Source organism: Periplaneta americana, chromosome 15 (genome assembly GCF_040183065.1).
Source record: "Periplaneta americana isolate PAMFEO1 chromosome 15, P.americana_PAMFEO1_priV1, whole genome shotgun sequence".
In the NCBI taxonomy this organism is placed as follows: Eukaryota; Metazoa; Arthropoda; class Insecta; order Blattodea; family Blattidae; genus Periplaneta; species Periplaneta americana.
Genome location: NC_091131.1, coordinates 155,422,081 through 155,440,668, shown reverse-complemented (window position 1 = coordinate 155,440,668; position 18,588 = coordinate 155,422,081). Strand labels below are relative to the sequence as shown.

Genomic DNA, 18,588 nt, shown 5'->3' with positions numbered 1-18,588 from the left:
GTATCGAAATGAACGGCCACCATTTTAAAAAATGTGTTTAAATATCTATATTATGATTATGTTTCAATTTAACTTTATTCTCTATATTGCACGCTAATGTGCTGTAAACAGTATGATATACACTGCATAATGAATACGTCCACATGGACAGCTCAGTTCATGAGTAAAAACACTCATTGTTAATACTATACTGTATTTTGATTAAACAAAAACCTAATGAAAATTATCAAACTCAAGAGCGCGATATTTTCTAGTGTACGTAAATGGATAAACTACTTTTCTTCCCTCCTATACCTAGTAAAGTGATTTGTTTGTATATTACGCTAGTATCATCGAACTCCAGTCGTGGAAGGGGGTAGCAAACGGCGTTGATACAAAGGTATAGCCAGGTTAATATTAAAAATGTTATTAAAAAATAAAATGATGTCCCTGTATAAGTAATAAACCAAAAGAGTGAATATGTAATATTTTTTACAAAAGATATAATGTAATACATAAAGCAAAATCGTAATAGAATTTCGTTGTGAAGATAATGTAAATATATTATAAAAACATCTCCCCAATTTGAAAATGCAAATTGAAATGAAGTAGGCTACTTAAATATTATTGTCAAAAACATAGAAGAAAATGCATAAAGCAAAACAATTAGTTGTTTAGATAATGTAAATACATTACAAACACAATTCTCTAATTTTAAAAGACATCGTACTGAAATTAAGTGACAAAGTATTATTGTCAATTCTACTAGGACAATAGTTTTTAATCTTCTTTGCGTCATGGACTTCTTCGAAAATCTGTTAAAAGCTATGGACCCCTTCCTATAAATAAATAAAAAAGGTGAGAAACAATTATGCTTCTGTTCTTTACGCTGAAATAATAATATAGTGAATAATAATAATCCGTGGCGCTACAGCCCGTGAAGGGCCTAGAGCGACCAGCCGACTGCTGGCCTCACGCCCACATGCCGAAGCAGAGGTGGACGATCATCCAACCAGAATGGAGATATCGTGTGGTTAGCACGATGATCCTCCCAGCCGTTATAGCTGGTATTCGCAACCGGATTTCGCTACCTATTGTAGCTCCACAAGTGCATCACGATGCTGGGTGGGCACCGGTCCCATACACTGGCCGAAATTTCATGAGAAAATTTCTTCCGCCATGAGGACCCGAACCAGCGCGCATTCCGTAACGCGAGTCCTAGGCGGGATGCCTTAGACCACGACGCCACGGCGCGGGACAATATAGTGAATAAATATGTTAATTTTTATGTGACTTTACGGACCCCCTGAAGCCCATCCAAGGACCTCCAAGACGTACTTGGACCCCAGGTTAAGAGCCCCAACACTAAGGGCCATATTCATAGACATTCTTAGCGCGGGCTTTCGGTGGATGATCAGCGAACTAACGTTTTTCGTATTCATAAACCAGTGTTAGAGATATATGATATGATATGAATCCTGTACAAGTAATCACTCGATAGCCGGGGCTAGTTTAGCACACTCGTAGGTCGTAGGTTGGACAATAACTTCATTTAGGTCAAAATTACATAAATTCTTACTTAACAGATTAATTACTGATTAATAATGAAACTAACATCTGTCCATTCTTATTATTATCATTAATTTTTCTAAATAGATTTACAAAACCTCTGATGGCAATTACATTAATATTCTCATTATAGAAATATATTTTAGATTTATATATATCTATTTTTTTTCTCCCTGTAACATAGTCCTAGTAAGTTTATATTAAATTAATTTTCATCATTTTACTAGCTAACTCAAATATTAAATTAATTATAATTGATTGAATTAAATTAGCTCATAAATTATAGGTTTATCTAAATTTAAATAAATGTGTAGTCTACTAGTCTTTAAAACTTTAAAACTTAACTGAAGAATATAGCTGGAGAACGTTTTAAGTGTAGTGTAAATATTTGTAATTTAAATATGTATTGTATTGATTAAGGCTGGTTGAGTGGAAGAGAAGGCCTTATGGCCTTAACTCTGCCAGCGAAAATGAAACATTATTATTATTATTATTATTATTATTATTATTATTATTATTATTATTAGGTCGGACTAGCGAAATGTCTATGCATAGAGGAGATCAGCGACTAGTGCCGCCACTGAACTCCTCTTGCCTCATGTTAAAAGCAACGACTGCCCAGTATTCGCCCACCCAGCCCGGAGCACGCCCGATTCCTGTCCGCCTGACCGCCTATGGTGTAAATGAATGAATAAATAAAAGACAATATAAATGGATAAATGAATACAGAATGTAAATAGATGAATAAATGTGTATTACTCGACCGAGGGCAGTGGAATCCTGCAGCCCGGAGCACCACTTGTAGGCCTACTGCTCCTGCGTTCGTAATACCGCATCGCTATAGTTCACATTACGCCCGCGGCTCCACTCGCCTCGGTCGAGTAATAGCATGGATGACTAAATATGTAAATGGACGAATAAACATCTAAATGGACGAACAAGTACAGTATGAGCATAAATGATTGCCCTAGTTACGAAAATTATTTGTGGACTAACGATTTAACATAGAAAATATTTAGATATACAAGTAGACAGAGAAACTCTCCAAGTTTGTTTTAACATACCTTATAGGTGCTCGATGTGTGCTCCCCTTGTGACCCTGCAGACATCAAGCCGGTAGTCCAATTCGTCCCATACACGATGAAGTGTATCCATGTCGATTGCAGCGATGGCGTTGATGATGCGGTCGCGTAACTCTGGCAGATTTGCCGGTAATGGAGGTACAAAAACAAAGTCTTTAACATATCCCCACAGGTAAAAATCACAGGGTGTTATGTCAGGGGAACGTGGAGGCCAGGACAATAGCTGCATATCGTCTCTGCTCGCACGACCAATCCATCTGTTTGGCAATCTGTTGTTCAGGAATTGCCGGACTTCGTTGTGGAAGTGAGCGAAGCGCCGTCTTGGCGCGGCGTGTAGATTTCTGTGGACTACGCTGGAAGCATGGCCGCACTCGTTCAACTGTTTCTTGTGGGATGCGTGGCCGACCAGGAGATTTTCCTTTACACAGACATCCTGTGGTCACTAATTGATTGTACCATCGTCTAATGGTCTTGGGGTCTGGTGGATCTTTATGGAATCTTGTTCGAAAATTTCGCTGCACTGTTATGACTGATCTTGTGGAATGAAATTCCAACGCTACAAATGCACGCACAACACCAGTCGCCATTTCTGTAAACTCAGGTCCTCTACCGGTAAGAAGTGGAATTACGCCGCGCGGATAAATTCAAATAAAACTTTGAGAGATACCTTATTTGGTAATATCAGTACCATTGTTGTATCATTCACGGTTTGTCTATAAAAAAATCCCCAAACTAGGGCAATCATTTATGCTCACCGTGTATATACATGAATATATATATATATATATATATATATATATATATATATATATATTAGAGTGGCCCTTCTTTTTCAACTTTCTAAAAATTTAGCTCCCACCCCTCTATCTTGTTCCAATCAACAGAAAAACGATCTGTGCAAATTTTCAGCTTAATCGGACAACTACGAGGCGACCCTCATCGACCATGATGTTTTTAAATTCTAGCCTGGAAAATAGTTTTTTCTAATATTATCAGATAAACCTATATTATTATTATTATTATTATTATTATTATTATTATTATTATTATTATTATTATTATTATTATTATTATTATTATAAAGACTGATTAAGTAAAATCTTGATTGCATGTGAACGGGATAAATTGAAGGGTTGATAACAAAAACCGGACAAGTCCGAAATAATAATTTTTCAGAAAACGAAAAAAACTGTTCCATGTTTCTCATACAGTATAATAATTTGACATGTTTTATATAAGTATCTCATATATCTACCAATTTTGGTAAAAAGTTTGACTGTTCTCTTTTATATGTTTTCTAAAAAAAAACATTTGGTCCACTTTTTGAAGACAATTTTATATGTACACATATTAATTTAGAAAAACGTATGAAAACCTATGATGATGGAAGAGTGGAACAGAGAAAAATTCTCTCCGGCACCGGGATTTGAACCCGGGTTTTCAGCTCTACGTGCTGACGCTCTGTGCACTAAGCCACACCGGTGGATAGAGCATCAGCATACAGAGCTGAAAACGCGGGTTCAAATCCCGGTGACGGAGAGAATTTTTCTCTGTTCCACTCTTCCATCATCATACGATGACGCAGAAATTCTGCACTGAAATATCATATGTACTTCGGTACATCGTAATATATTATAATGTATGAAAACATGTTTCCTTCTTATTGTCAACTGTATCAACATACAAATAAGTACTTCATAAGTGTTTTATTAAATTAAAAACTTAATGTTCGAATGATTTCCTGAAAAAAAAAAAAACAATATTGTTATGTTTATATTTTTCTCTTTTTAAATTTGTGTCCTTCAGTGTCTTGAATTCTTGGCACGTCAGGTATATCTAGTACCGAAAAATAATTAGGCCTATTCTAATAACACAATGAGCTATGCTCAATCAAAAAAATATTATTATTATTATTATTATTATTATTATTATTATTATTATTATTATTATTATTATTATTATTATTATAGCTGTTTTCACTCATCACACCCACTGCTATTATCATCTTCTGCCACCTCAACATTCTCCTCATTCTGATGACTGGCTTTTTCGGATCTGGTTCATATTGATGATCATTCATTTTGTAATACGAAATATTTAACCAATAACACCGACAATAACAGCTAATAATGGCGATGAAAAAAAAAAAGACAACACTAACGCCATCTTCATGATATTTTCTAACAAAAACCGGATAAGTTTGTGACTTGTCCGTCTTTTGCTAGAAAGACGTTGGACGGATCCACTTTTTGGAGAAACGCTACATTTTTAAACATTCATTTCAATGACACAAATCTGGTTTTTGTAGAAACTTTTTATGTCAATAGATGCCGTTTGAAAAGAAGTGAAGAGAACTGTACTATGCTTAAAATTGGAACTTTTGGACTTGTCCTGTTTTTGCTACCAACCCATCAATTATAACAAATTGCTGACCAAAAAAATACAAATTATAATGAATAACACATTACATTCTGGAGCTGAAGATAACAGTTTATCATGCAAACGTAACAGAGAAAGAGGGCTTATCCTTTATTATTATTATTATTATTATTATTATTATTATTATTATTAAGATTCAAAAACGGGCTCTCAAGTGTTGTCGTAATAATTCACCATTTTTTTTTCTCTCTAAATTTCGACCGGCCAGAGGCCGTTTTCCAAAGTTATCTCTTTTTGTTTACCTTTGCTTTTACTTATACTAATACAATCACAACACCCATGCCCGAGGCGGGACTCGAACCCACAACCCTTTGGACCAAGCGATAGGGATATGCCGTGCCCCTACAGCTTGAGCCATCCGGGCCGGCTTAAATATCTGCCCCTGGTGAGGATCGAAGTCACGACCTTAAGATTATGAGACTTACGCGCTGCCTACTACGCTACCGAGGCCACACCATTAAAATGGGACACACTCACGGACCGGAGAACGCGAATTCGATTATGAGCAATGTTCAAAACATACAGAGGTGAGCCTGCCTGGAGAGAAATAAAAAATAGGTTGCAGCCGTCAAATTACTCTTCAAGGAATGACCACTCATATAAATTGAGGAAAAGAAGACAGAGGACGGACACTGGAAAGTTTTCTTTTCTCAATCGTACTATCAGAGGCTGGAAAGCTTTACCTGCAGACTTACTAAAGGCTTTACCAACAACCAAAAATGTATTTAAAAATAGGCTTAAGGACTTTACTAATAGACGGTAGTAACTATTTAAAGGGTGTAATTGATATATTGTTATTTGAAGTGTTCTATCAGTGAGGAAGTGTGTTGTGTCAGTGAAGTGTGTAGTGTCAGTGAAGTCTATTGTGTAAGTGAAGTGTGTTTGTTCAAGTGAAGTGGCTGTGCAAAGTATTTGAACAATAAAATGGTTAGAAGTGTTAGTGAAATCAGGTAGAATCAGTGCAGTGAGTGACTTGACAGCGAAATAAGTGTAGTGCCGAAAGGTACTTGTGTATGTATGAACCTGTCACACTCGTGGGTCTTAGTTCGAACTTAGGGTTAAGATGCAAATTACATTTACTTTAAATGTTATTTTAAGTGACCATGCTTCATTTAATTTAGGATGCTCCTTATTATTATTTTATTATTATTATTATTATTATTATTATTATTGATTAGTTGTGTTTATTATTAATTGTCATTATTGAGTGAAATTAGTTACCACTGCCCCCGGGTATATACCCATTTGCAGTGTGAATAAATACATACATTATTATTATTATTATTATTATTATTATTATTATTATTATTATTATTATTATTATTATTGTTTTTGACTAGTTATGTTTATTATTAATTGTCATTATTGAGTGTAATTAGTTACCACTGCCACCGGGTATATACCCATTTGCAGTGTGAATAAATACATACATTATTATTATTATTATTATTATTATTATTATTATTATTATTATTATTATTATTATTATTATTATTATTTTTGATTAGTTGTGTTTATTATTAATTGTCATTATTGAGTGTAATTAGTTACCACTACCACCGGGTATATACCCATTTGCAGTGTGAATACATACATACATACATACATTATTATTATTATTATTATTATTATTATTATTATTATTATTATTATTATTATTGTTGTTTTTGATAGTTGTGTTTATTATTAATTGTCATTGTGGAGTGTAACTAGTTACCACTGCCACCGGGTATATAGCCTACCCATTTGCAGTGTGAATAAATACATACATTATTATTATTATTATTATTATTATTATTATTATTATTATTATTATTGTTTTTGATTAGTTGTGTTTATTATTAATTGTCATTATGGAGTGTAATTAGTTACCACTGCCACCGGGTATATAGCCTACCCATTTGCAGTGTGAATAAATACATACATTATTATTATTATTATTATTATTATTATTATTATTATTATTATTATTATTATTATTAATATTATTATTATTATTGTTGTTACCGAGTCCTTGTTTCTTGTAATTTAAGAGCCATTGGTAAAAGGGTACATTACTGTCATTCCGAAGTAATCTCGGAAACAAAATCGATCTCTTTTTCAGAGGTGGTTACTGGTGAGCTTAACGAGCTCTGTGGTGTCGAAGCCACGTGCAGTGGACATGGGATATCCACCAACGAAGGGACTAGCGCATACTTGAGTTTCGACCTCACGCAACGTGTATCGAACCTGGGCATGTCCCTTCCGTAGCAGCGCAACTCTTGCGCACTGGATGTCGATACCGGGACGCAGTTTACTGGTCAGGGCGGGTTACCATGGGGACGCGTCGGCAAGTAGTAATAACAAAAGCGGCCGTGTGGAACTTGCAGTCCGGGTTCAGAGCCCGCGGTATGTCGTTCGGTTGTTTCAGCATCATGTGGTCTGCGCCGGCATCTCACCACCAGGTAAGACAGACACGCTGGCAGCTTTTGAGGTACCGGTAATGTAGGACGACGGTGAAACTACCGCTGAGGTAGTGCCGCAGATTTCGGAAGTGAAAATCGTTGAATTTTTGTGGATATACAGTTGATCGCATATGCGAGGCATAACAAAAATCTAAACTAACCAAACCTAACCTGTCACAGATTCGTATACAGAATGAATTATAAGTAACGTCATTAATTTCAGGGTGATATTCTTTGATATTTGAAACAAAGGAGTTGAATACAATTTTGTTCGTTTTTGCTTTCTTTTTGGTGATAAACATTTCATAGCGTGTTTCAGGCTGTTATTCTTTGAGATATTTGAAACAAAGGAGTTTAAATACAATTTTGTTCGTTTTTGCTTTCTTTTCGTGATAAACATTTCATAGCGTGTTTCAGGCTGTTATTCTTTGAGATATTTGAAACAAAGGAGTTTAAATACAATTTTGTTCGTTTTTGCTTTCTTTTCGTGATAAACATTTCATAGCCTGTTTTAGGCTGTTATTCTTTGAGATATTTGAAACAAAGGAGTTTAAATACAATTTTGTTCGTTTTTGCTTTCTTTTCGTGATAAAAATTTCATAGCGTGTTTCAGGGTGTTATTCTTTGAGATATTTGAAACAAAGGAGTTTAAATACAATTTTGTTCGTTTTTGCTTTCTTTTCGTGATAAACATTTCATAGCGTGTTTCAGGCTGTTATTCTTTGAGATATTTGAAACAAAGGAGTTTAAATACAATTTTGTTCGTTTTTGCTTTCTTTTGGTGATAAACATTTCATAGCGTGTTTCAGGCTGTTATTCTTTGAGATATTTGAAACAAAGGAGTTTAAATACAATTTTGTTCGTTTTTGCTTTCTTTTCGTGATAAACATTTCATAGCGTGTTTCAGGCTGTTATTCTTTGAGATATTTGAAACAAAGGAGTTTAAATACAATTTTGTTCGTTTTTGCTTTCTTTTCGTGATAAACATTTCATAGCCTGTTTCAGGCTGTTATTCTTTGAGATATTTGAAACAAAGGAGTTTAAATACAATTTTGTTCGTTTTTGCTTTCTTTTCGTGATAAAAATTTCATAGCGTGTTTCAGGGTGTTATTCTTTGAGATATTTGAAACAAAGGAGTTTAAATACAATTTTGTTCGTTTTTGCTTTCTTTTCGTGATAAACATTTCATAGCGTGTTTCAGGCTGTTATTCTTTGAGATATTTGAAACAAAGGAGTTTAAATACAATTTTGTTTGTTTTTGCTTTCTTTTCGTGATAAACATTTCATAGCGTGTTTCAGGCTGTTATTCTTTGAGATATTTGAAACAAAGGAGTTTAAATACAATTTTGTTCGTTTTTGCTTTCTTTTCGTGATAAACATTTCATAGCGTGTTTCAGGCTGTTATTCTTTGAGATATTTGAAACAAAGGAGTTTAAATACAATTTTGTTCGTTTTTGCTTTCTTTTCGTGATAAACATTTCATAGCGTGTTTCAGGCTGTTATTCTTTGAGATATTTGAAACAAAGGAGTTTAAATACAATTTTGTTCGTTTTTGCTTTCTTTTCGTGATAAAAATTTCATAGCGTGTTTCAGGGTGTTATTCTTTGAGATATTTGAAACAAAGGAGTTTAAATACAATTTTGTTCGTTTTTGCTTTCTTTTCGTGATAAACATTTCATAGCGTGTTTCAGGCTGTTATTCTTTGAGATATTTGAAACAAAGGAGTTTAAATACAATTTTGTTCGTTTTTGCTTTCTTTTCGTGATAAACATTTCATAGCGTGTTTCAGGCTGTTATTCTTTGAGATATTTGAAACAAAGGAGTTTAAATACAATTTTGTTCGTTTTTGCTTTCTTTTCGTGATAAACATTTCATAGCGTGTTTCAGGCTGTTATTTTTTTAGATATTTGAAACAAAGGAGTTTAAATACAATTTTGTTCGTTGTTGCTTTCTTTTCGTGATAAACATTTCATAGCGTGTTTCAGGCTGTTATTCTTTGAGATATTTGAAACAAAGGAGTTTAAATACAATTTTGTTCGTTGTTGCTTTCTTTTCGTGATAAACATTTCATAGCGTGTTTCAGGCTGTTATTCTTTGAGATATTTGAAACAAAGGAGTTTAAATACAATTTTGTTCGTTTTTGCTTTCTTTTCGTGATAAACATTTCATAGCGTGTTTCAGGCTGTTATTCTTTGAGATATTTGAAACAAAGGAGTTTAAATACAATTTTGTTCGTTGTTGCTTTCTTTTCGTGATAAACATTTCATAGCCTGTTTCAGGCTGTTATTCTTTGAGATATTTGAAACAAAGGAGTTTAAATACAATTTTGTTCGTTGTTGCTTTCTTTTCGTGATAAACATTTCATAGCGTGTTTCAGGCTGTTATTTTTTTTAGATATTTGAAACAAAGGAGTTTAAATGCAATTTTGTTCGTTTTTGCATTCTTTTCGTGATAAACATTTCATAGCGTGTTTCAGGGTGTTATTCTTTGAGATATTTGAAACAAAGGAGTTTAAATACAATTTTGTTCGTTGTTGCTTTCTTTTCGTGATAAACATTTCATAGCGTGTTTCAGGCTGTTATTCTTTGAGATATTTGAAACAAAGGAGTTTAAATACAATTTTGTTCGTTGTTGCTTTCTTTTCGTGATAAACATTTCATAGCGTGTTTCAGACTGTTATTCTTTGAGATATTTGAAACAAAGGAGTTTAAATACAATTTTGATTGTTGTTGCTTTCTTTTCGTGATAAACATTACATAGCGTGTTTCAGGCTGTTATTGTTTGAGATATTTGAAACAAAGGAGTTTAAATACAATTTTGTTCGTTTTTGCTTTCTTTTCGTGATAAACATTTCATAGCGTGTTTCAGGGTGTTATTCTTTGAGATATTTGAAACAAAGGAGTTTAAATACAATTTTGTTCGTTGTTGCTTTCTTTTCGTGATAAACATTTCATAGCGTGTTTTAGGCTGTTATTTTTTTTAGATATTTGAAAAAAGGAGTTTAAATACAATTTTGTTCGTCGTTGCTTTCTTTTCGTGATAAAAATTTTTACATATGAAAAATTTCATAGCGTGTTTCAGGCTGTTATTCTTTGAGATATTTGAAACAAAGGAGTTTAAATACAATTTTGTTCGTTTTTGCTTTCTTTTCGTGATAAACATTTCATAGCGTGTTTCAGGGTGTTATTCTTTGAGATATTTGAAACAAAGGAGTTTAAATTGAATAATTACAGGGAGTTATACCTGAAATCTTGATTTGCATAATACACGTCACTGTTCGTTAACAGAAAATCACAATTTAAGTCACACGGAGTTAGTGTGCACTCGAAGTTGGTTGCTTGACGGTTGTCAGCCCACTTTGAGGTCTGTGGATATAGAGGGAAAAATTGGATCGGTGTCGGTTAGAGTTCCCGGGTAGCTCAGTGGTAGAGCGTTGGTACGTTAAACCAAAGGTCCCGGGTTCGATACCCGGCTCCGGAACAATTTTTCCCTCGAAATTATTCAAATCAACTTTACAGGGAGTTATACCTGAAATCTTGATGTGCGTCACAAAAGTTGTTTTGTTCATTGGATAAAAAATATATTCTAGTGCTTTGTTCATAATTTATAAAAAATACCGTGAACATAATTTTTCGCTGTTCCCTTTGATAAAACTTCTAGAACATTTTCTTTTGCACTGCAAATTGATGTTTAAGTGAAGTAGGGAAATAAGAGTTCGCTTATAGTCCTTGCTGCAACACAACGTGCGTGTGAGTACTTTATTCTTGACAATTGCCCTCAACCTCCTCCTCCTAGGGCAGGCATGTCAATTGATGGCCATAGGCGCAAGCGCGCGCTTTAGAACCCAGGAGAGCCTGAGCGCTTCACAGCTGAAAGGAAAGAGATAGACGAAAGAGGTAATATATGCCGCTTGGTGGAGCTATATTCAGGGATGGCCAGCACTGATTCAATAGAGAACTTATTAAAACTGTATCCATGTTAATTTTTAGATTTGTCTGAGAAGTATAAGTGCATTATAAGAATGTAAGTTTTAATTTTAATGCTCATTTTTTACAAGTTTGTTTTTTTTATACTTCTTTTTATAGAAAAGTGAAATTTTCAGATAGCTTATAGGCCTATTTACTTAGTAGCCTTCCAGGTACTGAAACAATGTTTGCGTAAATTTAATATATCGTAAATACGTATTACTGAAGATAAGGTATTACATATTTTGAAAATATTCGCATGGAAAATGTTTGTAAGAAAATTAATTAACAAAGGAACTACTGTTACATAATAAGCAAAAGATATATGCCCATGTGTTGTAAAAATGTCAGCTCTATAGCTTTAGCAGGTTTCGAGAAAATAATTTAATATTCTTCCTAAGTTCCGCACCAATATCACCTTAAAAACATAATGCGATAAGAGTTTCGTTATGGAATATTAGTTACACTTAAAACATATACAGTACCTAGGTAACTTTGCCTTGTATTATAATATTGTTTTGATTAGTTCATTGGTTACTTTTATAAGGCTAAAGATACCGTCAATATCAATTCCAACTTATGTCATACTCAATCTTTTCTTTTCTTTTTTTTGGGGGGGGATATCACTTTCTTTACGAATGGTGTGTTTCATCTACTTAGTACAGTATAGTTGTACTGCTATGGAATTAATGTGAATATTCCTTCTTAACTCTTTATTATGTTATTAATGTTTAAAACACAACTGCAATATTAAGAAATTGGTGTTAGTACTTTTGTTTTACAGACAATATAGATAATATCAAACAGAAAGAAGCCATATAAAAATAACGACATAAAATTTTTCGTTCCGTTTGAAGTTTGTGCACCATTGTTTTTTTTAATCCAACAGGCTACTTATTCCTTCTTCCATACCCAGCGCTTGATGCCCGCGCACGACATCAAGGTCAGGAAAATGCGCTTTCTTTGACATCACTGTCCTAGGGTATTAACGGTCTGGAACTTTTGAATGACTTTACCGTCTTAAGCGTTTTACTTTGTGAACCACATAGATGGATTTACGCTGCACAAGTGTGGTGGTGGTGGTGGTGATATTGATGATTATAATTGAGATTGATTGGCGGAGTGACAGTAGGAAAAAGGGGCTAAGTCAGTAGCTAGTGAAAATCTGTCACATACATCGTGAAGTATATAAAAGAACTCCATTTTGGTTCGTCGAAATTTGAGCCCAAGCCTTTGCAGTGGAAAGTCAAAGTTTTTATTATCCGTTCGGAAAACTGTGTACTGCGGCGTATTTGAGCGTGAGAGACACAGGAAACGTTTGAACCAGAATGTTATGTTTTACTGCAACACTTCGAACTTTTCTTTCAAATAGAGCAGTGGTCGACGAAGATGACGTCATATGAAACACAACAATGCGAAAAGTGGAAGGAAGGAGGCATAAGGGGAGAAGTCGCGGAACACCTTCCAATTTGCGTGCATAGAGACTGGCAGTATGTACCCAAAGTAAGGAATAGTTCAATGAAGCATATGTCAATATGTAAAGGTTGTTAAAAAAAAGTATCCAATATTTTAGGAGGTGATAGTATGCATCAAAACAAGAAAGAAATGTCTAATAAACATAGGTCCTACAACACATACTTTCTGAGATCTGAACACTTGTTCATAGGAGGTGTTCAATGTGACGTCCTTTACGGCAATGCATTTTTCTACCCTACAATACAGCAAGCTACCAGATAATCATATCGTAGTTGACACCCCTGGCATGGAATACTGATACGTCGCGTCGCAAGGAATACTGAAAAGAGAAGTTTGGTTGCGGATATGAGCGGGGTTCAGCAGAGATGTTATGAATTTTCATAATCAGCATGTGTGGACTGATGAAAATCCCCATGCAGTTGAAGAAATAAGGCATCAGCACCGGTTCTCAATCAACGTATGGGCAGGTGTACTTGGTGATAGATTAAGGGCCATACGTGCTACAACAGAGATTAACTGGGGATCGTTATCAGGACTTTCTTATTAACGTATTGCCTACTTTGCTGGAGAATGTGCCATGTCAGCAAAGACTACAGATGGGTTCATGATGGCACGCCAGCACATTTTGTCCGCAATAAGCGTGAACACCTGACGCTAACATTTCAGGACAGCTGGATTGATTGGGAGGCCCCACACTTTGGCCTGTTAGTTCCCCACACCTAAATCCCCTAGACTTTTGGTTATCAAGAACAACTAGGTCAATTTCAAAGAGTGCGCGATTCCTTACGCCAAAGGGCAGAGGAATGCATTGCCATGAATGGACGTCACATTGAGCACCTCCTATGAACAAGTGTTGAGTTCTCAGAAATTATGTGTTGTAGAATCCATATTTATTAGACTTTTTTTCTTGTTTTGATGCATAATAGCGCCTCCTAAAATATTGGATACTTTTCTTTAACACCCTGTATTTTATATTATTTCAATGTACCGAAGTACATATGATATTTCCATGCAGATATTCTGCGTCATCATACGATGAAAGAGTAATGGAACGGAGAAAAATTCTCTCCGGCGCCGGGATTTGAACCCGGGGTTTCAGCTCTACGTGCTGATGCTTTATCCACTAAGCTACACCGGATACAACCCCGGAGTCGGACAGAATCGTCTCTGATTGAGTTCCAACTCTTGGGTTCCCTCAATCCAAGAGTTGGAACTCAATCAGAGACGATTCTGTCCGACTCCAGGGTTGTATACGGTGTAGCTTAGTGGATAAAGCATCAGCACGTAGAGCTGAAAACCCGGGTTCAAATCCCGGCGCCGGAGAGAATTTTTCTACGTTCCATTACTCTTTCAACCCTGTATTTTGTTCATTTTTTATTCTTGTATGCTTGATTTCCTTTTTATCTTATTTTACACACAATTTAAACACTAGAATAAACATTATGTAATTAACTCATTAAAATTAGGAGCTAAGCTGCATGTAGCATATTTTAATTGAGCAACGAGATGTTCGTCTGTCGCGAAACTTTTTAATTTTACATCTGATCCTGTCTAGTTTACTACTTTGAATTAACAAGTGATGGCTAAGGGGAGGGCGGGAGACCATGCCTTATCCCTCCACTCTGCTTATTCTTATTCACCACCACCACCACCACTATCATCACATTATTATTATCATCATTATTATTATTATTATTATTATTATTATTATTATTATTATTATTATTATTATTATTATTTCTCTGTTTTGACCTCATGTAGCTTGCTCAATTCTCTGATAGAAGATGATTCATGATGAGTTCCCGCACTTACGGAACTTATTTCCGAACAGATTTTGAACAAATAATGTCAAATAAACATGGGTCCTATGCTCAATATTTTCAGATTTACACCAATTTGAAGTTGTTTATAAAATATATTTTTTCTTTAGTTTGAAGGGTCAAACAGTATTGCAAATAGAGGATGATCTATTCAGAAATATAATTTCTTTAATTGTATAATATTTTGAAGGCAAAACTGTGTTATTAATTCCTCAGTTGGTTTGTACAGATTTTTTTTTTAAGTTTCCAGTAACAATTACATTATTCTTACGTGTTTATCACAGCAATTGTTACAAATTACACCACTTCTTGCGATTTGGTTCATTACAGTTTTTCATTCTAATGTACAGTTTCAAAAAGTTTATAAAAGAGGCGTGAATTGTAACAATTGTGACAAGTGCTTCAGAATAATGTGATTTTGTAGTTAAATCGAAAAAAAAAAAAATTGTAAGAAGCAACTATGGAATTAATAACAGATTTTTAGCTTCAGAATACTAGTCAATTAAAGAAACGATACGTCTTCGGAATAGTTCATTCTCTATCTGTAATATTATTTTACTCTTCAAACTAAAGAGAAAAGGTACTCGTATTTTACAAACAACTTCAAATTAGTGTAATTCACAAACTATTGATAACGTTGGTCAACAGTGATTTTGTTAAATGTACAATTTCTGCTGTTTGTTATGTAATGTCATCTGCTGATTCCAAAAATGAAGTCAGAATTTTTCTAGCACCCACCATTTTGTTGTTGTAATTTTAGAAAAATTTATTTATATTTATTGCTATTAATAGTCCTTAACATGCTAATGGAATTAAAATATTTCACATACTTAATTTTATTGGTTTAAAAATTATTGACGTAACTTTAGATCACTGTTGCCTGTGAAGTCAGAATTTATAAAAATGAATTTTATTCCTCATAATCACAAGACTGCGAGAGTTAGTATTAATTCTCAGTTGAGTTGGAACTTACAATCATGAAACAAGTTTAATAACCCGTATTTTCTTTATAATAATTTTAAGTGTGATAAAAGTATCTTAGAAAGTGAAACATACCTCGAAATACTGTAAATCGCAAACAATTTTTGTTACGTTTCTGCTTAATTAACTTGGAAAGAACACAGGTGAATTTTACTGCTTTAGTTAAAAGAACTTACGAGTATTCTTTTGATTGCAAAATACACGAGGACAGGAATTGGGCCCCTGAAATTTGTTGTGCTTCATGTAATTCTATTAGCCTAACTGGTTGACTAGAAGGATCACGTCATATGCCTTTTCCAGTTCCAATGATATGGCGGGAACCTAAGAATCATTCTAAAGATTATGGGCCGTATTCATAGACATTTTTAGCGCGAGCTTTCGGTGGATTATCAGCGTTTTTCGTATTCATAAACCAGTGTTAGCGATAGGATATGATTTGAATTCTATACTAGTAACCAGTGGATAGCCGGAGCTAGCTTAGTTCGCTCGTAGCGCGTGCTGTGAAATGTCTATGACTACCACCCTAAGACTTTTTAGGAACCACATATTAGAAGATTACAGAGAACTTGTCAGCGAGCTGATTCAGAACTATAACGTGATGGGGTATCATGTATCTCTCTGAATAACTTCTTCGATTCTCATCTATTTTTTCTTTCCTGAAAATCTTCGGGTTTGTTACAATGCATCAATATTGGAAAAATGTGAAGTACATTTCATATAATTACTCAAAAACTCTTGATGACAGAGAAATTTTAAAAACAGATCTGAAATCAGCACGAAAAATGCTACAAGAATCGCACACTATTTTTCTTTTAACAAAAATATGCTTAATTTTGTTGACCAGTGATAATAGGACCCATGTTTATGTAACACTTTCTGTCAAAAGTCTTCGGAAATAAACCCCTCATGAATGTTGTTGTTTAGTCAACTGTCCGAAGACAGGTCTGAACCTGCACCACTTACGAGGCAACTAGGCCAAGACCTAATGGGGTAGGGTGGCCAATTCCTTCCCCCTCCATTGAATACATCGCCGAATAGCTACATATTACATTAACCAGACTTCAGATGCATATAAACAATTATTCTTCCTCTGACACATATCGTCAAGCGAGATCTACTGCCTGATAATACATATAAGTATCAGCCAGAACCTCAATCGGAGGCATCCACGTGAATAATCCTGTATAAACCTACTTATGGTCCCTGTAGTATAACTGAATACGTACCTAGTACCGAAGTACCGCACCCGAAGGTGACTAACTATTTACAGATCCCATGCAGCCTGCTCAATTCTCTAATATAAAACTATATTCTGTAGAATAACTGAATAAGTAGTACGAAGTACCTCACCCACAACTGACTAAGTATTTACTGATCCCATGTACTTACTTACTTACTAGCTTTTAAGGAACGCGGAGGTTCATTGCCGCCCTCACATAAGCCCGCCATTGGTCCCTATCCTGAGCAAGATTAATCCATTCTCTATCATCATATCCCACTTCCCTCAAATCCATTTTAATATTATCCTCCCATCTACGTCTCGCCCTCCCTAAAGGTCTTTTTCCCTCCGGCCTCCCAACTAACACTCTATATGCATTTCTGGATTCGCCCATATATGCTACATGCCCTGCCCATCTCAAACGTCTGGATTTAATGTTCCTAATTATGTCAGGTGAAGAATACAATGCGTGCAGTTCTGTGTTGTGTAACTTTCTCCATTCTCCTGTAAGTTCATCCCTCTTAGCCCCAAATATTTTCCTAAGCACCTTATTCTCAAACACCCTTAACCTATGTTCCTCTCTCAAAGTTAGAGTCCAAGTTTCACAACCATAAATAACAACCGGTAATATAACTGTTTTATAAATTCTAAGTTTCAGATTTTTTGACAGCAGACTGGATGATAAAAGCTTCTCAACCAAATAATAACAGGCATTTCCCATATTCATTCTGTGTTTAATTTCCTCCCGAGTATCATTTATATTTGTTACTGTTGCTCCAAGATATTTGAACTTCTCCACCCCTTCAAAAAATAAATTTCCAATTTTTATATTTCTATTTCATACAATATTCCCGTCACGAGTCATAATCATATACTTTATCTTTTCGGGATTTACTTCCAAACCTATCTCTTTACTTGCTTCCAGTAAAATTCCTGTGTTTTTCCTAATCGTTTGTGGATTTTCTCCTAACATATTCACGTCATCCACATAGACAAGCAGCTGATGTAACCCGTTCAATTCCAAGCCCTCTCTGTTATCCTGGACTTTCCTAATGGCATACTCTAGAGCAGAGTTAAAAAGTAAAGGGGATAGTGCATCTCCTTGCTTTAGCCCACAGTGAATTGGAAACGCATCTGACAGAAGCTGACCTATACGACTGATCCCATGTAGCCTTCTCAATTGACTAATATAAAACTATATTCTGTAGAATAACTGAATAAATAGTACGAAGTACCGCACCCACAGCTGACTAACTATTTACTGATCCCTAGTAGCCTTCTCAATTGACTAATATAAAACTATACTCTGTATAATAACTGAATAAATAGTACGAAGTACCGCACCCACAGCTGACTAACTATTTACTGATCCCTAGTAGCCTGCTCAATTCTCTAATATAAAACTATATTCTGTAGAATAACTGAATACAAACACAGGCAACTATTAAAAAAAACGGAAGTAGATAAGAGATGACAATGAACTTACACTTCACGGAGAATGACCGATGAATCCCCCACCCTGCTTTTGTGCTAAGGTTTTGACTCGCGAGGTACGAAATGTCAACCATTGAAGTAGAGCTGTAGGCCTCAAACTATGGTCATTGCGTGCGCCTA

The 18,588-nt window shown here is 34.9% G+C and overlaps 1 protein-coding gene and 1 non-coding gene across 4 annotated transcripts in view; one reads left to right on the top strand and one right to left on the bottom strand.

Moving 5' to 3' along the window:
- Positions 1–5,446: 5,446 nt before the first annotated feature.
- Positions 5,447–5,519, bottom strand: TRNAM-CAU (transfer RNA methionine (anticodon CAU)). Its single transcript has one exon. It is a non-coding gene; the product is annotated as a tRNA-Met (tRNA).
- A 1,854-nt stretch (positions 5,520–7,373) lies between these two features.
- LOC138715467 (uncharacterized) overlaps positions 7,374–18,588 on the top strand; it is a 534,187-nt gene continuing 522,972 nt past the window's right edge. For all 3 annotated transcript variants that reach the window (XM_069848402.1, XM_069848401.1, XM_069848400.1), the window contains exon 1: positions 7,374–7,513. The gene's annotated coding sequence lies outside the window, so the exon portion shown is untranslated. The remainder of the gene's footprint in view (positions 7,514–18,588) is intronic.